This window comes from Haemaphysalis longicornis, unplaced genomic scaffold (assembly GCF_048455015.1).
Source record: "Haemaphysalis longicornis isolate Haplotype H1 unplaced genomic scaffold, Haemaphysalis longicornis Haplotype H1 scaffold_7, whole genome shotgun sequence".
NCBI classification, from domain to species: Eukaryota; Metazoa; Arthropoda; class Arachnida; order Ixodida; family Ixodidae; genus Haemaphysalis; species Haemaphysalis longicornis.
The window spans coordinates 167,670,271-167,691,568 of NW_027526422.1; positions in this window are offsets into that span (position 1 = coordinate 167,670,271).

The following is a 21,298-nucleotide window of genomic DNA, read 5'->3' on the forward strand; positions in this document are numbered from 1 at the left end:
CCTCAGATATTTATAAATTTCAACCTACTAAAAGAAAATACGAACATCCAGTTGTACGAAGAAGTGGGTGCGAGATCATTATAAATTTCTTTCGAAGTGAGCATGATTGAAAATCACCTCTTGGAAAACCTGACCAAAGAATGATGATGTATTTTCATGGCAAAGCAGAAGTAATTTTATGGGAATTGGGGAATGAATTATTGCAGTTCTCCGATGTCTCTTACAATTATAGAATATTTCTGCCACTAAAACGTTAGTGTGAAGCAGCAAACAACCAAAACGAACGATTGATTTCGGGGTGTAACGCGCCGACTCAACGAAGGCTATGTGGTGCGCCGTAGTGGTGGGTTGGGGACCTTTGACCGCCTGGGGATCTTGAACGTGCAAACAATCAAAACGATTCTGATTTGTATTGTGCTTATGCTTTTGTAATGTCGCTGTGAAGCCCCCATTCTTTCGGCTGGAACGCCATATTTTAGTGATTGTTTTCTATTTTAAACCAAAGGTCTATGGAGGAGTTTGCAAAAATTGGTTCGTTGCGCTTCCACCCATGAACGTTTACATATCAACGTTGCCTCTATACGCGCATTGCTACCGCCCAGCATGCCAACTTAAGAATCACTGCAATTTTGCCGCCGTTTTTTAAGCACAAGAGCGAGACGAAGTTAAATCTTACTACGTTATTCCTTCCACTTGGTGTTTACAAAACACGACGCGCTCCACGTCGCCATGGTTTTTATCCCCATCGTCTTCACTGCAAATAATTTTTCCAGGAGGTAAGCATAAAACATAGTTGTTATTGCCATGCAGGTTCCCCTATGCATGATATCGGTATAATTTTGCCAGTCCCCCACATACCCCATCCGCGCATCGCCCTCAGTGTTGTCTCTTCGCCGCCGACGCATCGTGTGCTGCCGTGGGCGTAAACGACGTGACGCCACCTGCTGGACGATTGATTCCAGAGCGACCACTGGGGATCCAGCTGCTCGGTTAGGTGAATGTTACTTTTTTGGCACAGCTTAAATTCGGTTCGCCCGTTGCCGCATCGAAAGCAGCTCAGCCGCAATGGGAGCGACGGAAGCAAGCGCTCAGTGCGGGTCAATACATCTACAGTATGGCACAGATGTTTCGGTGCGCGCGAAGAAGCACGTTCAGATTCTTGCGATCTAATTGCACAGGGTACTCGCAGCACAGCGACAGACAGTCTAGGTAGCAGTGCGCATAAAACGCGTGAGAAAAATACTGCACTCCATGTTCCACACACCTTTTGAGCCACGATGGTTTGCCGCAACACTACAGAGAGCGTATACTGATAATAAACAACTTCACTCTTCCTTTAATTATTCAACTAAAAATAAAGCCTGAGACCGAAGAGGTCAATAGTCTTACGCACAAGAGGACGTCTGCACTTAAGCTTCGGCTCCCTGCGCGTTATCCGCATTGTGTAGGCACATTCACACAGGTTCTTTATCAATTCTAACAAAAGCATTGATGGCACTGAATTTTAAAGCCAACATGTACGCAAACGCCAAAAATCCGACAACACGCAGCGTAGTGTAGCAGTCCAGCTTTTTAAGATCTTGGTTGCACCGTACATACACAGAAAAAAAAAACAAGAAAAGGCCGATTGCACGTGAGCCTGCCTCTCGTGAGAGCGCCCGGCAACACGGGCTCACGTCTGGGATTGGTAAGGAATCATTATCGTAATATATTATTACCTTAAAGACCCCACAAGGGGGTAATACATAAGGGGTATATATACAGGCTATAAAGAATTTACCGCATAAACGGGGGATATACAGGGTATAAAAACGTTCCCACATAAGGGGTGGATATACAGGGTATAAAAACAATGCCACAAGTTATACTGCGTAAGAAGGGCTAACGCGCCCGCTAAACAAAAAGAGAGACACAGAGAGAAAAGAAATAAACGTTAATTTTCTGAAAGACCACCCAAGACTTGGTCCTTCCCGGTCCGAGGGGTAGGTCTCCTCAGACGAGGAAAATTCAGGTGGTAGCTGCCGTCTTCCCCCGGTTCACCAGACTCTAGAGTTCGCTGGATCCTCGTGAACAAACAATGCCTCCCACTTTCCGGCAACGTCGGTCTGACCGGTTGTATGAGCGTTTGGATTATCTTGAGGCGTGGGAGTTGGTATTGTTATTAACGTTTTGCGAACCACAGGTGTGTCTGAAGGCGCTCCTCGGAAGAGCACTCCAGGATCATGTGTGGCAAGGTGTCGGGCAGGTCGCCGTAAGCGCAGAGATACGGGAATTGCGTGAGATAGAGAATATTCATGATTATTCCGTGCGCGTACGTGTTTGTTTGGATGCAACAAAAGGTTACGCTTTCTTCTTTGGGGAATCGGAGTGTGAGGGGGATATCTCCTCCGCTCAAGAACGTAGTGATGAAGTATGCCTCTATAGGTAACAAGGTACTTCTGATGCGCCCATTGCAGCACCGAAGTTGCGGGGCAGGAAGACCCGGCCGTTGTGTTCTCGGGCTCCAGCGCGCACAGCATCCTTTCCCGTCATCCCTTTATGCCCCGGTATTCAGGTGACATAGGTGTAAGAAAGTTGGGGGCACGTTTTTAAGATTTTAAATTAGAAATCTTATCATTTTGATAAAGGAAGAACATGAAACCACAAGCGATAGAGCGAGCAGCGTCACCAAAAAGCACCTTCGCCTGCTCGTGATATAACAAGCTCCGCATTGCTAATGGCATCATCTGCGCTCATAAAACAGTCGCCGCGGCAACGGCGGCGGCAGAACCCTCCTACTTTGTGCCGAGAAAATGGGGGATGAGGCAACGAAAGAAGTTCCGGACTCCCGAAGCAGCGGCGGCTTATCAGAAAGCGCACCGCTCTTAGTATGCGATCGCCCAAAACAACAACACGAGAAGTGCAATTCTTTAACTGCGAGGGAATGCTCGACGAGGACATTGAAATGGCGGACGATGAAGTAGACGAAAACTGAAGTGGGCACTGCAAAAGTAAAGCACTTCTATACTTCACTTTGCGCTGGATTAGCTCATCTGCTGACGAGCGCCACATATACACATAGGGTAAATGGTTCCGAGTGACTTAAATAGAGCTTCTACAGTTTAGCTTAGTGTAAAGAACACAGCTCTGCTTTGACGTCAGGCTTGCACCGTTGTGCACGCTGGCTTTTATTTTAGATGCGAAGCAACTCATGCTCGGGCTGTGTCCTTCCCTCCCTCGTGGTCGTTGTCCGCCGTCCACACTCTACTGGGCAAGCGTGTCTCTTCAGCCCCATCAGCGTTTGGGCTAACGTCAGCGCAGTCTGCTATAAAAATAAATAGGTAGGGAGCGCCCAGTTTCGATCCCACGACTTTGTGGCCGCAACGGGACGTACCTGGCGCTCTTTCCACTGCGCTACAAACCATGACGGGAGCATGTGCTACGAACGCGCCTTATGTCCTTCACTCATTCAAACTACGTCGAGAAGCTACTGGTACAACGAAGGCACGTGAACCTAAACGTCAACGGAAACGACGAACTGAAAACTAATGGGAACTTCAGTCGACCCCATGGCTACTTCGCATACTACTCAGGGTTCCCCTACGGAAAGATGGTGTAATTTTAATTGGCGCCGCGTATCGTAAAGCAGACCATTGCAAAAAGGTTGCAGGTTAATGGGGCGTCTGCGTACTTTGGCTCCGCCAGCCGTAACGTTTTTTTAAGGCACAAGTGTCTAACGTTGTGGGCAATAAAAGTACGCAACATATTACATATACCTTCCGTTACGTCAAATACGACGATGGTAAAAAGCGAAATTTATCTTGTTTCTTAAAAACAATTACAAAAACACGCGCTATATTACGGGTGCTACAAACTGAGAGACAGCAGTACTGCCATTAGGACGAAATTGGTTGAAAGTCGCTTTATTCGAGAAGAAAAAAAATGCATTTTAAGTTTTTTGTGTGTGTATTTCATGGAAACTCTAGAACTGTTAGCACCAACCATTTCGATGTACCCAACTAAATATCCATTCTAAATGAACACCGGGCCAAACTGAAAGAGTACCGTGCAAAAAGAGGTGCTTTATAATACCTTTCGTGATAGCCTATTTGAGATGGGAACCAGGTTGAAGATATGCAAGTGTGCTTTCTGGATAAAAAAAAAGTATTTTATGCTAACCTGAGAACCGTCGCGTTCGGGGGAAAACGATATTCGTCTTTTCTGACTCGTTGGGCGGCAGTCCACGCTGGTTTTGTGCCACGTGCTATGACGCCCAACGAATTCCGCAGTGGTGGTACCCTTTTTCGAGGGCTCCAATGGCCTCTGCTGCTTTGCGTGCCCGTTGAATCAGACCGATCTGGTATTTACAGCTGTCGCTGGCCAACAGTGCGTCCCATTACTCCGAATAGGGTTCCTGATTTTGCTGACAGCCGTTGTGCTTTGACATTCCCCTGTAGTGTTGTAGAAGGTGGGTGTTTCTTGATTGGACAATGGGCATGCGTCTGCACATCCAGTTGATAAATTCATAAAATTTGCTCAGTACGGTTTAGAAACGTGCCTGTATGCATCTGTCTCTAGTCAGCAGTGGCTTCTGCCCTCGGGAGAGCTTCGTGTGGCGGAGGGTATGTTTTCCTTATGCCCCGGTAGTATGCCTGTGTGGCCGAGCATTCCATGGGAACTGGTGTGTGTTCTTCGAGGTCGGAATCACCAGGTGCTCGGTTTGTAGTACAGCTTCGAGTTACCCTGCGCGCCTTTCTGTTCCTCTCTATTCCCGATTTCGACAGGAACCACAGGATCCTGTGGTGGATCTGAGGTGGATGCTCAGGATGTTGGGGTATGGCGCCTTCAACCTGAAGGACTACGTGGACAGCGCGGTGGCTTACTCACCCTTTCGAAAAGTTTTAAATGCAGAGCATTTCTTTAACTCACGACGTCACCCATTCTTGGCGTCCGTAGTTGTCCGCATCGCTCGCCTCGACATGCCCGGCTCAGACGTTTCGCTATCGGCGCGATCAACATTCGATAGTGCGCCCAGGCACGTTTCAAGGACACTCTCTCCCCTCTCTCGGACTCAACGTGCGCCGAGGCTGCCAATTTTACTGCTGACGAGCGCTCTCTCGTCAGCAGTTGCCACAAGTGCAACAACATTAACGTAACGCAAACTACTTAACGTCGTGCGCCCCCGGAAATGCTCTGCATTTGATCGTGCCCCTCGCGAGGGGGATGTTTCACTGCGTCGCCATGCGAACAGTTTGCCACGCTTTAGTTTCAGTTCCGTATCTCCCCGCCGCGGCCGTGGAGAGAAGGCGGCCGGCCGGGACTCTCGCCACCGCGGCGCTGCGGTTGCGAGTTGCGCTAGGAAAGCGAGCGTCGCCTGCTAGCGGGGAGCGGAACGCGTTCCGCTCGGCATCTCCGGTCTTCGCCACTTCTGCCTGCGCACTTTCTCACCAGCTTTGACAAGTGTCTTCATACCACGGCACCAGGCGAGAAGTCTGTCATTAAGGAGCCCGGTCTCTGTCCCTTCAGGCTCTTTTTACAGGCCTTTGCGAGTAGGAAAATATTTTAAGTGACCGGCCCGTCCGGAAGTCTTCAGCCGCTGCGGTAGCGACTATCCTTTCCTTGTATCTTGTGTGGCTAGGTTCATGTACACTTTGTTGTTCCTGGAGGAGAACGCGTGGTGTATGAAGTCTGCTAATGGTTGGCGTCTGCCTTGACGGAGGTTGGTGTCCATGTTTCGAGGTATTGGGGCCACGTGGGACTTCCAGCGGATATCGTCAGGAATGTATGTGGTATTAGACATTTCTTGGATTTGTTCCGTGTAGGTCAACTGGCACGCGAGTATCCTACCCGTCGGGGTCTGCATCATCCTCGGTCTGGGCCTTGAGTTAGGCTCCTCTGTATTCTTGAAATGTCATTAACACCAGTACATCAGATGTAACGCACATGTAACGCCTTTATGGCGTAAGCAGTACATAGAGATGCAACGTACAGTATATGTAACGCCTTTATGGCAAAGCGGGGTACTCACTGATCAGGAATAAAAAAACAGGTGAGCCCGGAAGTTCCACTCTCCCTTCTACAGCCCGCCGAGGCTACTAGCACTGACAACAATGTTTGACAGTTTGTAACACGGTAGCATCAGTAATTGGGGATGTTTTGATTTCCCTCAGATGAGGGATTGTCCCCTTCTTACGATGTAAGGTCGTCTTCACATTGTGCAGTTGACGCAGATGAATACCACCGCTGCACTGTTGCCCCTTGATGTTAACGGATGAAGACATTTTTGCCTACAGCCTTCTACCTCTCCCTTTATCGTCCTCCTTACCTGTGGGGACAACGCAACGCTTGACCGCGGGTGTGAGCAGAAACCTGTTTTAGATGAACCCCGGAGTGCCCTCGTGACGGGCGCCTAATTTGGTAGTGTTTGCCTCTCTCCCTCCCGTACGACGAGGCATTGTGATGCGAAGCATCACAGGCGAGACGGCAGCGTTTTCGCCGCCGTTTTGAAACCCTGGTTGTGCTCATGGATGGAATGTTACGGTGCGCGCGGGCTTGTCCTCGACGGCTGCGACGCGACATAGACTGCCTTTACGAGCGGTGAGGAACCCAGGACCTAAGAAGATTGGCAGTGGCGTAGAAAAGGGGGGTGGGAACAGGGCTTAAGACCTCCCGCTGAATCTTTCTCGGTAGGCGCCTTGCTTCCTGTTATTGCTGGAACGTCGCGTGTGAACAACGGCGCGTATCCTTCGAACCTGTCGGAATTAGGAACATTCCCGCCTCAATAAAACAAAGAGCGTCGGTCAGGATGATTGCGGAGGGGTGCAACCCCCTTGGGTTGTCCCTTAGCTTGCCTAGTACCTTGCCTAGCTCGAATCAAATGCGTGGCGGCATGCCACTGGCAGATAATAATTGGCCGGCTGGATGGCTGCGTGGAGATGGGGCCTCGGCGAGTGAGACGTACAGCAAAAGATGCCGCTTATGCGTCACGCCTTTGTCTTCTCCTGTTGATGTTTTTGTATGGCCTGAGTGGGTGTTGTTTGTGGTATTTAATTGTATGGTCTAGCCGTGCGAGCATGGCGTGTACCCTTCTGAAAGAGGTCTTGCAGACAGTATACCCCCATCCCCGATTGAACAGAATTGTTTGGCGCTATATATTCCTATGATACGTAAGTGGGTAACGGCTGGTCGACTACTGTGGGGCGCCGAGCCGATTCCAGATTTTATCGTAAACCTGAAGGTACGATGGTCAACATGCTTTGTACAGGTAGAGGGCGGTCGCAACCCTTCCTTCGCGGCCATGGTGACCCGTTCCTCGCCTGTGGGGCCGGCCGGGTCGGCGGTCGGTTCCGCGTACGCTCCGGTATCGGGGGCGCCGGAGCATGCCATGCAGCTCCGTCTGGTGACGCCCTCCACAACGTAAAGCAAAGACATCGCAACGCTCATCAAGTCAACATTGAACCCATCCGACATAGGGGTGGTTCCCGTCACATTTCGGTAGTCTCGACGGGGTCTCGCTGTTCTTTCCCGTAATAGAGTTGACATAGAAAACCTGGAGAAGGCCACTGCGACAACCCCTGTAACAAGAAATGCGCTAGGAAGTATGAGGCCGGCCAGGCGCTGCCCAAAAATTAAGAAATCAAGAGTTGACCTATCCAACGAGCCAGCCACGTTGCTAGATGTGGTAAATGGCCAAAATAATCTTTCGATTGCTCTGGAAGACATCTTTCACCGAACTCTGTACACGGAAAGGTCTGGAAACAAAGTCCACATTGTGGAGGTTTTGCCAAGAGTTTTTGGACAGTTATTGAAAAAGGCAAAGCTGCACATCGGGTGGACATCGTGCCATCTAGAGGAAAACCTCTACGTACGCATGTGTTTCAAATGCTGCCTACTGGGTCTTTCCACAGATCGATGTTCTGAACAGTATGTATGTAATAATTGTGCAAGTTGGCATTTAACGTCAGCCTTACATTAGAACATTAGAACGAGTGCCGTAAATGGGGGCGTACCTCGGATCACTTTTCTTGAGCGGCTTTTTGCCCGTCGGTGAGGGTGTGGGTGGACAGGCTTAAGCAACGCTGAATTACTGGACTTGTCACAATTCCTGCGACCCATTTCTGCAGTAGTCTTCCCTGTGCAAGTTATCTTTTCTTTTCCACCACTTCTTCCTCCTTTTTCCATCACGGCGGCTGCACAGAGATTGAAATTTCTTCAGGCTAATCTGGACCACACCCGTGCTGCCACATCGAATTTGATTGATTTCATGAAATCTTCCTTAGTAAATATAACAATAGTTTGAGATCCTTCTGTGAGGTCTGGGCGTCTACCCGGTCTTCGGAACATTTTAGAATTTTAACAGCAAGCGGACCCAAAAGTAATGGTATTAGCAACGAATTTATCAATCCGAGTTTAATATCGCAATATGTAGTGGCAGTTAAAGTTTCCGCAAATTCATTTTTTTGCTACTCGTCGGTGTTTACGCTGCTCTGTCTGTACGAATATTCGGCATCATATATCAGGTTACGCAAATTGTACTGAGAAGCAATGGGCCCCACGACATCATCGGAGGTGATTTTAATGCTAAAAGTCCACTGTGGGGAGGTTCACAAACGGACGCGCGAGGGATGGACGTTTTGCAATTTCTGACTGCCTTGTCACTCCTTGCAGTAAATGACTCAAGCTCTCCACTCACTTTTTCGACCGACTACGTGGAATGTTATATCGATCTAACGTTGTTTTCTCAGCAGATGTCCCAACTTAAGGTGTGTTTTGAGAGTATGTGACATGCCCACGCTGTCTGACCAGAAATACATTGAATTTACGTTAACTTCGCAAGACGTTCCCACCTGTAAACGACTCCCGCGTGCCGGAAAACAGCGCGTTGTCAACTCCTTGGCGAGGACCCGCTGGTTCCGCATGGTATCCAGCAGCGTTATTCCAGGTTCATACATATTGAAACTTATGATTGAATACTTTTACATTTAGCTTGCCGCGGGCAATCGAGCACACGGTCAGGCAGTATCATCAACCAGTATGGTGGACGAATGAGATAGCGCGGGAACGGTCGCGGATGCGATCGTGACGTCGTCGGTATCAGCGCGAATGAGATGCGGACGAGGGCCTCATAAGGAGGGATATTTATTACTCCGCGTTGAGGATGTACCGCTGTATCATCGCAAAAGCAAAAGAGTGTGCCGTAAGACGATTCTGCAATGACATTACCCGAAAGTTCCTGTTTGGAGATGCCTACAGGTTGGCTTTCGAAAAGACCCGCTCACCGCTCTTGCTCCCATCTCTGCGTTGCCCAGACGGTACGCAGACGGCCTCGCAACTGCAATCAGCTCAGATGCTCTTAGAAGCTGTAATCAGACAAGATTGTACCGATAACGACGGCGAGATCCACGTGGCGGAAAGACTGTTGGCAGGTTCCCCGTATTCCAGTTGTTCAGATGACAAGCCATTTACTGAACTAAAGGTTACGGCTGCGGTGCGTAACATTAAGAGCCGGTCTGCCCCTGGCCTTGATGGTCTCAGGGCTGACCTCGTGCAAGGTTTTTTCGACGCACATCCCTCGTTTTCTGCTTTCGTGTTGAACACGTACGGCGCTGTGTGTGGGCTATTTCCCCAATATTTGGAAAGCCAGTCAGGTTGTTTTTCTTTTAAAACCTGGCCGGCCACCTGATGGTGTATCTTCTAACAGACCGATCTGTATGTTGTCTGTATTTGGGAAGGTTTTGGAACGCTTGCTCTTCGCCCGTCTCTATTTTTTCTTGGCCTCCAATAATCTGCTATACTGCATCAGTCGGAATTCGGTTTCACGCACTATAAGAACACCACAATGGGTATTTTTAAATTAAATCAAATTCTTGAGTCTCGAAGTCAGAACTTCATTCGGTCTTCATATCACTGTATTTTCAAGGCGCGCTTCATTCAGTTTGGCACCCAACGGTTTTCAATTTCCTTCGGAGGCATTCCTGTCCATCCAATTATTTCGACTGTTGAGGTCCTTTCTAGAGTACAGGAGAGTGGTATTTCGGTTGCGTGAGGGGGACGTTTCTGTCTGCCCTACACGGGGTAGTCGGCAAGGATCATCTTTAAGCCCTTTATTTTGGAATTTAGTCAGTCAGGGTTTGTTGGATGAGCCATTTCCACCACGGGTGCATATTCAGGCATATACTGACGACACTATACTCATTGTGTCTCCATCACAGAGGAGAGAGCTAGAACGACTTGCAGGCCTCGCGCTTGAAATGGTAGGAAAATAAGCGAATTAATGTCCATTTGAACATGGACAAATGCTCATGTTCCTCAATGAACGCATTAGCATGTCACGGAGACTTAAAACCATTCGTTTACAAGGCCAAAGTTTACAGTGTGTGCAAATTTGAAGCTATTGGGTGTGATCCTGGATCCCCGGTTTAAGTGTATGGCGGACGCTAATTACTTGAAAACGAAAGTGGAAAGGTCGGTTTATTACTCATCCGGTTCCTCCAAATGCACTGTGGTCCGTCACCCAAGCATTTGCGTCAGTTATATTCGCAATTTATTCAGCCAGTAATAACGAATGGGTTTCCAGCGTGGTGGCCAGATTCATCCTCTGTGTATCTGCAGGCTAGATTTACATCTATCCAGCGCATTCCACTTGTGGCAGTAACTAGTGCTGTGGACAGTTCGTTCCGAAGTGCTCAATGCACTAACTGGTCCGATTCCCATACGGGAGACGTTAGCAGCTATGCGACAGCGATACTTGCTGCTTGTCATGCGGCAGCGAGTTTGTTATCACAATCTGCATATGTCTCGACACCAGGTGCAGCTGTCGTACGTTCCGTGGAGAAACTACCCCGCAGACAGAACTGTCTGTTCTTTTGAGCGTCTTTCCACGCATCAGGCATTTTACCAATCTCATGTGCCGGGCTTGCACATTTATTCAGATGGCGAATTTTCACCCCTTCCCGCTGGTGCTGCCTTCGTGGCCTTCACGCACGCGGGTAGATTGGCGGTGGCCCAGCGTTTTCGGATTACGAAGGCAAGCAGCGATTTTGGGGCAAAGCTAGTAGACGGGAAGAGGTTTTTCTCCATTTACTTAGCTACACTTCACGGCGGCCCATTTATACCTACGCTGATTGCTTGTCGCTTCTGTGCGCTCTTAGCTCCCTGCGCACTCGGGATGAGGAAATTGACCATCTCCGGCGCCTTCTTCCTTCATGTGAGTGGTCATTCGGGCCCGGGAATGAGATTGCAGACCATCTGGCATGGCGTGCGTTGGGTACCCCTTCACTCTTTTTTTGCTTCATTTTCCCTCCTTCATTGTTTACTTTTCTCTCTTTGGTGGTGAAGCAGCGCCGTTAATCGGACAAAAATGGCAGTCTTATTCTTACCTGCAGCTGCGTGGTAGCCTTCGTTAACGGCTTGAATACATCTTTCCGTTGGGCACAAGGAGGTGGACTGGTCTGGTTGCGGAGATGCGGGAAAGAGAGGCTCCGTAAGAAGATTGCCTTTACTTTATCAACTTCACGAACGGACTCCAGATTAGGAGATTGTCCACTACACGCTGGCTTACTGGATGCCCGTTAGAAAGATTGGCCACGCTACGGTGCGTACCCCGATATGGAGATTAGCCAATTTCTTTGGGACCACAGAAATGTCAGGCAACAGTAAGGACTTGTGTGAGGGACCATCATAGCTGCAATTTCAACCGCGGGTATAAACTCTTAAAGATAGTTTTGTGGCAACAACTAGCCGTAAGGTTTGTATTGCTACTAACATTAAAGGTGGTCGCAATGGCTGATTTAGTTTTCTACACTGGATTCTGGTAGGGGGGGGGGCTACTTTGGTTTTGCTTTCTTTTATATATCCCAGGTGTGAAACCTGGAAAGCCATGAAAGCTATAAGCCTGTGAAGCCATGAATCCTGGAAACAGCATTGCCCAAATCTGCGGAACTGGCGTTCCTGGTGGCACTTCCGTGAAACCTATGCGACCGTTGGCTTGGGCCTCTCTTCGCTGGTTACTCCTGCTGGCATTCCCTCGCTCGTATGCTGGTGGGGGGGCCCAGCTTTGGAGGGCTGGTGGTTGGTCAGAGCCTGTCACCAATGAGGCGTGTCGGGCAGGTTCTCTTAAACAACGCCTTCTCCTTTGCTATAGAAGTGCATCAAAAAAGGCTGCTAGATGCATGGATGCTTGACGGAAGAAGCTTTCACGTCACCTGGGATGACGACGACGTTATCCAGTTCAGTAACAGGAAACACTGCTGCTTGTGGCTCTTCGAATGTGCAAGGATTATTTTTTTCTTTTCTTTTTTTCTCAAAATTCTTGTGTGTTTCGGCGTGGACTAACCTCGACTGGGGTGGCCGCATTCTTGTGGCAGGCAGGCGCGTCCTCGCGAACTCCGCGAACTCTATGTGGGGGCGGCACTGTGCGCGTCGGCAAAAATTGTTTAGGACTTAAGTTTGTAGTGAGGGGACGTGGAAAGGGGTCAAGTATTCTGAAACCGCTTTTGCGAACAGTGGGAGTGGAATTTGTGCGGCAGTGAGATCGGACTGGACGGAGGAACTGGTGTGGGCGGCTGGGTGCACGGGATTTTGTGCTTTCTTTGTCAACATTTTTTTTGGGGGGAGGGACATTGTGTGTGGGGGGGGGGGGGTGCTGATTGGAACTTTGATTTGTGGTTAGAAGGGTCCTTGTTTAGACATCGTGTGCTCTAGAATTGTGTTTCATGCACAGTGACAGGACATTTCTGTGAGGGGGTAGGGACTTCTTCGGGGAGGGGTGATGGCTGTGGCGGGGTGGGCTTTGGAGATGCTTTTGATGGTTTTGGTATAAGGCCCTGAACTTCCTTTCGCTATTGAGTGGGGTGTGTGCCGGATTTGGTAGTGCTGTTCACCGCCGATGAAAGCCATAGCCTCTTTTTTTGTACATTATTGGATTTACTTCTGAGCCACTTTGGAGCTTTGGCTTCCTGTTCATTTAATTTTTCACTCGCATTATCCTGGTATAGCTCAGCTGTTGCGGGTTTGTTTCCGTTTTTATTTAGGTTTTTATTTATTTCTAGGAACGTTTATTCCTTAGGTTCTTAGTAAAATCCGGATGGCCACCTTCGGCTTCGGCCACAGCTAAAGCACCTCCATTGTGTCCCCGGTCTGTTTATTTCTGGGTCATGACCGACTACTCCACGAGAGCAGCATATATAAAGGGGCCGTATCCCCACACAGGCATTATACCGAAAGACAGTACTGCCACTGGCTTTTAGGGAAGCTCATCCCCTTATTAAGCGGCAACACACAAACGACGCCTCGCGTAGTAAGTCATTTTCATGAATTGATTTACACTTGCATGATCCCTAATATCTTGTGAAGATGGAGGTTGTAATCTGCCTTACTAGTTGAGATCATTGCTGAGCTGTTTGATATTGAAGTAATCCCTTATTAATTTTAAACGGGGTCATAAAATTTTCCAGGTGTCTGAAAAACAGAAAATTTGTATGTAGTTCTACTTCTTGAGTTCAATATTACGTTTTATAACATAACTGCTCGAACAGCCACAGACGCCTAGACGATAACAATCGCAATAGGTCTCCGATCTTTCTCCAAGTGTCTTGTAAAAGTTGTTGAAAGAAGCGCTTATATTGAAGCGGAGAGGCAACACCGGATAAAGAAACCATTATTAATTGTTGTGCGATTACGACACAATTTAATGTGATATTTCGGCGCAGTAGCAGCGCACTGAGTCAGCACTCACTGGTGCGTTCTCTCTACGGCAGCTATTATGACCCTCTCCATCGGCGGCGCGAAGTGAGACTCAGAAAGGGACCGCGGGCTGCGTCTTAAGCGAACGCACATCATAGTCACGCGCCTGTCCCCTCCCGTTTTCGTCAAGGGTCGCGCCATCGAACACCTCGCGGGGGCACTGCATACCGCCCCCTCCTCTACCGCACACTATCGAAGAGCACTAGCTCGCACCGCCACGGCGAACAGCCCTCACCTCCCAATTTTCCTACATTCTCCTCATGTGCTTTCTTTCATCCTTCGCTTTTTCCTTCTCTTGCCATCATTCACTCGGTTACGCCGACAAAGTGGCTCAGCCCTGAGACGGCCGCCAAAGGGCTGCGCCCTAAAATAACAAGTTAATCGCCTGAATACTCAACTATTATTGGTGTACAAGGTTGGGAAGGGTTTCCCAGAGGTATTGCTCACTACCCGATGAATAAAAACTTCAGTTTTTCTCACTGCATTTTTAGTAGTTTGCGTTTAAAAGAACGCTATTCAATTTGAGGTAGCCGTTTTCGTATGGTGTGGCCATTTAATGCAAATTTTCTTACCGCACTTCATGTTGACAATTGAACCCATCGTTACATTTTAATTTTAAGTTATCTTATCATCGTGCCCAAGTGAAGGACATTCGTACTGGTGGCGGGCAAGCAAACCCACCTTTCGGGGAGATGTTATTTTAACTCTTCTTTGCCTTGTTTGGAGTTTTGTGAGGGCAACGCTAAAGTATCGTTCTTTTAATGCGAAGCCAATCTGCCCTGCCAAGCTAAGGTCGGCGTTCGCGTCCACGGTACGCCACAGCTTTGTAAAAAGCAGCAGCACAACCCCACCCTTCTATTGGTCAGTCCTGACATCACCTTCCTTAGGTCCACAACTGTTGCTATATACGTCAGGATGTTTCCTCTCTCACGTGAAGGAATTCTTGAACAATCGTCAGCATTACTTAAGTACAAAAAAAAATGGCCGAGGAATATGGTCGTAAGCAACGTTTGAATATATGTTGCCAACTTTGCAAGCATGGTTACTGGCTACTTAGCATGTCTTAGCTGAATAGCCTGAAACCGTGCTCCCGTTTGAACATCGTGGTCGCTGTCAACAAAGGCTATACTTGAACTGTTCCTATTACCGTTTCTTTTCTGCTGAAATTTCATAGTTTGCAGCATTTGAATGGCTCGGGCATTGCCATTATGAAAGGTTTCTTGTTGCACAGAAGCTGACGAAACGCCGACTCGTTTCGAGCACTTACGGCCGAAGCTCATGCTGGCTCTGTACAAATCCCTACCGGCCTTATAGATAGCGACTTTTCGCGGCGGCCCTATGGACCACCGCCACTCCCCCGCCCTAAAACCAGAGTTCCAATAAAGTGGATTCCCTCTCTCTCTCTATATATATAGTAGCCGGTGCCTATGGGAGCCAGGGTGCCGCAAAATTGGTGGGCGTGAACAGCGGGCTCAAGCAGACGGCGCTAAATTTAATCCCTAACTTCCCAGCTACGCTTCCCTCGAAGTGAGGCCTCTGCAGGCATATAATGCAGGGGTCGTATCAACCAACATGGACCGTTACACTCGATTCGCATATTACCGGTCAGCGTCTAGATTATAAATGCCCGTCCGAACTCTATTCTCATCTACGCAAAAGTCGACTTGCGCACGCTGGTATTATATTTGCCTGCTCTACTGAGGTTATTAACTTGTAGAATTTCCGTTAAATTCAACAAGCCTCTTCATCGACTTTAGATTTATATTCAGGAGGTTTCTTTTTGAGTGAAACGTGTTAGCGCACGTACAAAATTTGAGAGGAAAGGCTTTAAGGTGCCTGAAGCACCTCGAACCGGGCAATTTTCATCGTGGCAGCGCGGCCATTCTTACGCGGAAATGAAACATTTTCCCAGCAAAGGTAGCACTAGTCGAGGCGAACCTCTTCAGGTGCTGCTGCTGTTTCACGTGAATGGCGCGAGTCTTGTGGCGAGGTGATTTGACTGCCCTAGAAATGGCAATCTTGCACACAAAACACAAGTTAGCCTGAATGGGAGTTTTTTGGCTGGGATACGTCTTTTAAACTCCCCACGGCAGGCGGCCTGCTCCCACGTGTGGTAGTATGATGGTGGAAAAACTGCCAGTTTACACCGGGGGCCACAAGCCGTTGTAAACAGGCGCATTTACCACGATTGTACCTCTTCACAAAACGCAGTATCTAGCTGTGAATACTGCGTTTGTCATAATGGGAGTTTTAGGAAACTCCCACGCCAGCGCCATCTCCTTCTCCTCCTCCTCCTGCTGCACCCCTTCCTTCTCTACGCCTCCTTACAAAATGGCTGCCAGTTGATGTCGTGTGTCGTGTGAGCTCCAGCGTCCCCGAAAATTTATTGTTGATGTGAACTTGCGGCCGCACGAATGAATGTGAAGTGCTTCCCGGTAATCGAAGCGCGTTACGAACATTGTGGAACCAGCTTGCACTGACGTGCGACACACTGCAACGTCGCCTCCGTGTCACCGACCTTCGAGCCGATGGAATACGCCAGCGAGCCCACGCGAGGCCTAAATGCAGTGATCGCTGAGTGTGCCTCGTTAAAAACAACGCGGTTGTGCTTCTGCGAGGTGGTTGAAGGTAAGATTTTAACGTTTTTATTGTACCCAACATTTTGGGAGACTTGTGCCCCTTCTAGCGTCAAATAAACTCAACGTGTTTCCCGCGCCACTGCACGGGCGATTCTCCGCCACTGGAGGTGAGCGTTGTGCGTGAAAGACGCCGCCATGCCCGGAACGTCATTGGGGAGGCCGAAGGGTATTAAAGCAATGCGTATTTGCGCGGGTCTCGAGCAGAACACTCACTCATTCACACTCGCGAGCAGAATGAAAACTGTCCGAACTCTGATTTTTGTTAGGCTGTGTCTGTGGCTTAGTGGCAGGCGAAGGTGAAGTTGGCCGGTCAAACGTCGCAGGGCGGCCGCTTTTCTTGAGAAGTACGTGTGGTGCCAGCCGCGCCTGCTACGAGGAGGGTGACTGCCGCGGGCCACCGGCGAATAATTGCTTTCACTGGAAAGGGAGAAGGTCGGGGCCCCGTGGGAGCTCTCCGTACGCTAGGCGCGTGTAACTATAACCAGCAAACGCCATTCGAGGGAGCAATCTGTAGAGTCGACGGACACTGCTTATTTTATTTATTTTTTAAGGGGGGCAGGCGCAGGCGTCACACCGACCGAAATTTTTCCTTAACTTTGGGTGTGGGGAGAGAGGGGCAGTGCGGGGGGTAAAACCTGAAGCTCACTTCACGCAAGGAAACGAGGGAAAAGAAGCATTTTGAGAAGTTGGGCGCCACAAGGGTCGCGCTACCTTTTGAAGAGCAGAGCACTTCGTTTTGACGAACTAGTGAGCGCAGGTGTCTCGGACGGAAGTGAAAATTTACGTAGCTTTAAATAAACATTCAGACATTACGGAAGGTTGGGCACAACAGTGACAAGTTCAGCGTCTTTACAGTGCCGATTCTTTCTTTCTTTTTTTTTCAGGTCAGATGTCCAATATGCTTCTGTAATTGTTGCCGGAGATTTAAAGCGTTTTGCTATCCCTCTAATGCATGTGCTGCTGTGGTTTCCTGGGGAACGTGCCAGGAGGTGCGGCAACGTCAGCGTTTGGGAGGCAGGTGCACTCAAACAGCGCACCGACGGCATGCTGACCTCATTGTTTGCAAATAGCTTAAATTTTTTTCGTTGAGGAGTGTTGTACTAGATAAAGTTCTCACCAAGATATCTTGTGTGCTCGATGTAGGTGTTTTGTTTATTCAGTGTTTTTATTGTCTTATTAACGTGTTCACACGTTTACCGTACTTATGTAATTTCTTGCAATAAATTGACTGTGCAGAAAACAAACTTTTGACGTTTCGCTATTCAACATTTGAAGCGAAAAAAGGCTACAAATTTCGTAATCCTAAAATGTGGCCTGTACGCTCATTAAGAACTCCCAAATACAGTAATAAATTCCTCTGCAGTGCTTCTATCAGGCGCACAATAACAAAAAAAAAAAAAAAGAAACCTCGAATGCAGGTCAGCACTGCTCCCAACTCCTTCCCTGAAAACTCCCAGTTGGAGGAAACAATGCACTACCAATTGCACCCCTGGAAATTCCCATTGTAGTGGCAGTAAAATGAAACTCCCATATGGTACTGAAAAAACTCCGGAAATAATGGGAGTAAGGCGAAACTCCCTTTGGAAGGAGTTTTGAAGACTCCGAATTGGTACTGAGTTATGCTACAAGCCATTTACTCCCATTCCGGCTTATTTGTGTTCTGTGTGTGGGTATACGACAGTGATCCCTGGTGAGGACCTGCGACGAGAACTGTTTACTTTGTTAACTCGGAGATATCTTTTTACCCACTGGTGACATATCAAAGCAATAGGAATAATATGACAGCAAGTTGCCCCGGCCGTGTGGCTGCTATAGCCTTCCTTGAACAGCTGAAGCCGCCAATATACCACCGGGCTCACTGGAACTTGAACGCAAAAATTTTGCACAGGATCCCTAAACAAGGTCTTTTGAGATGAGAGCGTGAAAACGTTTCTTTGGCTCGGTTTGTAGCCATATCTTCTGCCGATGTCGAGAATAGCCTATAACCTCGACAGCTGTATTACTTCAGCTATATTTGTTGCAGAATCGGCGTCCAAGCTCCTGCGGCGCCTCTGGCTCACGGGAAGCTGAAGGCGAACAAGACTGCGGGCGCGATTTCTGCGCACGCGCGTTTTTTGTGTGGCTTTTTTGTTACGCCCATCCAATGGAAAACGTTGCAAGTAGACGCAGTTGACCTCCCGCCGAGTGTTTCTTTCTCTTTTAAGTCCAGAGCCCTTTAGGGGCCCCGCTTGTCATCTCATCTCGTCTGATGTCACGCTACCTAGCCACGGCAGTCGCCGACAGAGGCTTCGAAAAGATACCCTCTTGTCCCTCGATTAAGCCTTGCGGCAGTGTGTTAACAGCATACTCGAAGAAGAGGTTTATATCAGAAGAACTGTTCGAAACTCGCGGAACCGCTGCAACAGCTCATACATTCTCCCAATATATTAGACAACCAAAACTGCTGGTACATTGCAAGAAAAAGATATGCACTTAGCCGGCACTCCCCGCGTTCAATTCGTTAGGAATGCTCGTTGGCTTGTTGTTTTTGACTATAGTAAACGAAAAAAATTACACCACCTTTCCCGTAGGGGAACCCGGCGTAGTATGCAAAGCAGCCATGGGGTCGATTCAAGTGCCCATTAGTTTTCAGTTCGTCGTTTCTTTTAGGTTGAGGTACGTAGCTACCGTTATATTTACAGTTTGGTTTCCATGGTAACTACCGCACTTTTCACTTACCGGAACTACGAAATGGGAAATTGCGTTGAGCCCTTTGGCTCTTTCGCATACTACTCAGGGTTCCCCCACGGGAAGATGTTGTAATTTTATTAGATGCGACGGGGCTATGTCCCTCCCTTGTCGTTGTTGCGCCGTCCACACTCCCACTGCGCATGCTCGGCTTGCTGAACGCCTGGTGGTGTCTTACCCTTTAATGGCTCCTGGAGCGACAGTATTACCGGTGTGTTCCTGGGCCGGCACGACACGAGCACGCTTCCCCTTAAAGAGCTCCTGGAGCGGCAGTGTTGCCGGTGTCTTCCTGGGCCGGTGGATGGACGGACGGCGGACGACGGAGCCTAGAGCAAGAGATGCTTTGCATCTAAAAACTGCCTGTTGAAGAAAAGAAGAACGAGTTCAAAATGGCGCAGAAAAGCTCCACCACGTGCGAGATGAAATAAAGCTCAAAAAGAACCGAAGTATCGCTCGTGCTATTCCAGGCAGAACAAGAGACAACAGATGAAGAAAAGGATGCCAGCTGCAACAGGAGAAGGCGCGCGAGCACAGCGAAGGCGGGAAAATCGAAATGCATTGAACAAACGTCTGTCCAATTTTTCAAGGGAGGAGTGAGACAAAGAGGGTAAAAGCGTGAGGGGGGTTAGCAAAGAGAAAAAAAGCACACCACAGCCCCTGCAGCGACCCATTGCCCTGCACTTCTGACCGATTTAACGTTGAGTGGAACAGCTTAATTTTGATTTATTTCTGATGCAGTGTATGCAACAGCTGCGCCAACTGCTTTTTTCGGTGCGCGCAATATGTTTCTCCGTGTTTTAATTCGTCTTTTGTACGCACCACTTTGAAGCACTTTAAACGCAATCGAACGCGACAGGGAATTGTTAGCTTTGTATGAGCTTCTTGCGAACGATATCTGCGTCCGCATACTGTGAGTGCTTGGAGGGTGCGTGCCTTCGCCAACCTAGGCAAGCAACGTTTTCGCCTTTAAAAAACTATTTATTAGAGCCCACCTTCGAGCCCACAGGAAGTGAATACCTCCCACAGAGTAAAGGGTCAAATAATACGCTCAACCGACTCAGAAATATATGAAATGAGATAGACGGCAGACGACGCTCGATAATGTTGGTTGCAGCTGGACTAACCCTTTTGTTTAAGCTGGCTGTGCCGGTCGGTGGCTGCGACATCTAGGCACTCAAATAATGGTGTTTTGCCTGTTGTCGCTGGGGCAGGTTGCATCGGCAGAAGAATTTCATGCTGCAGCGTACGCAATCAGCGGTTGGCAACAACAAACACGGTTTCTCAGCGTGTGCCCTCAGGCTCGCGCCGGGTCTCGGTGAAAGGGTTTAAATGAGACGGGGTGCTTTGCAGGGAAGGTCTCTTTGCTGGTCCACATGGTGTTTACATGCCAGATGTTTCAGAGTCAAATTTTGCTTAACGCTTTGAAGCTCCGCTGCTGCCATTGTGATGACGGTTGCTTCTGGTTCTGCGGCCAGACAGAGCCCGGTCTTCGGGTGGAGATCGCGTTTAGACGAAGTGGAAATATCTGGCTGGTAGATGCTTTAAAGGAGCCATGAAGACAAAATACAAATTGGGTTTATTAGAAAGACTGCTTAGTCCCGATAACAATGATACCAATATCACCGCAATCTTCGATCAAATAACGGAGATATAAAGAAAACGCGTGAAGCAGGCGCGACCCCCTAGCCAATATCCCCCAAGTTTTCTATGACGTCACGGAACCTTGTTTCTGCGATTAGCGGCCGCCTAACTGACCTGTCGCGACGACACATGACTGGACGTCTGTAATGGGGCCTCTAGTTCCATTTGACTGCATCACTTAAATGCTAACGTAGTTAACGCACTGAAACTTATGTTTTATTATTGGCCTGTATGACGTCATTCTTGCTCATAAAACGTCACTGTGGCGCAAAATTTGAAAGTTTTTAAATATTTCTTGCTTTTTTTCGTTAAAAAACATCTTTCGTGGCTGTAATGAATCTGAGTGAGATACTGAATCCTAGGTATTTCAAATTAAACGAAGTTTTATTTTCTCTTCATGGCTCCTTTAAGGATGCTTGTAGTTACTAGTGCAGCACGGGCGCAACGGTACATCTGATCGTTGCAGGTTGGGGCGCAGCGATAATTTGTGATCCGCTGATTCAGAAAGACAGAAGACATTTTCCTGGAGAGGATTACGTAGGAAACGTTTAGCGGCACCTTTGGGCGCT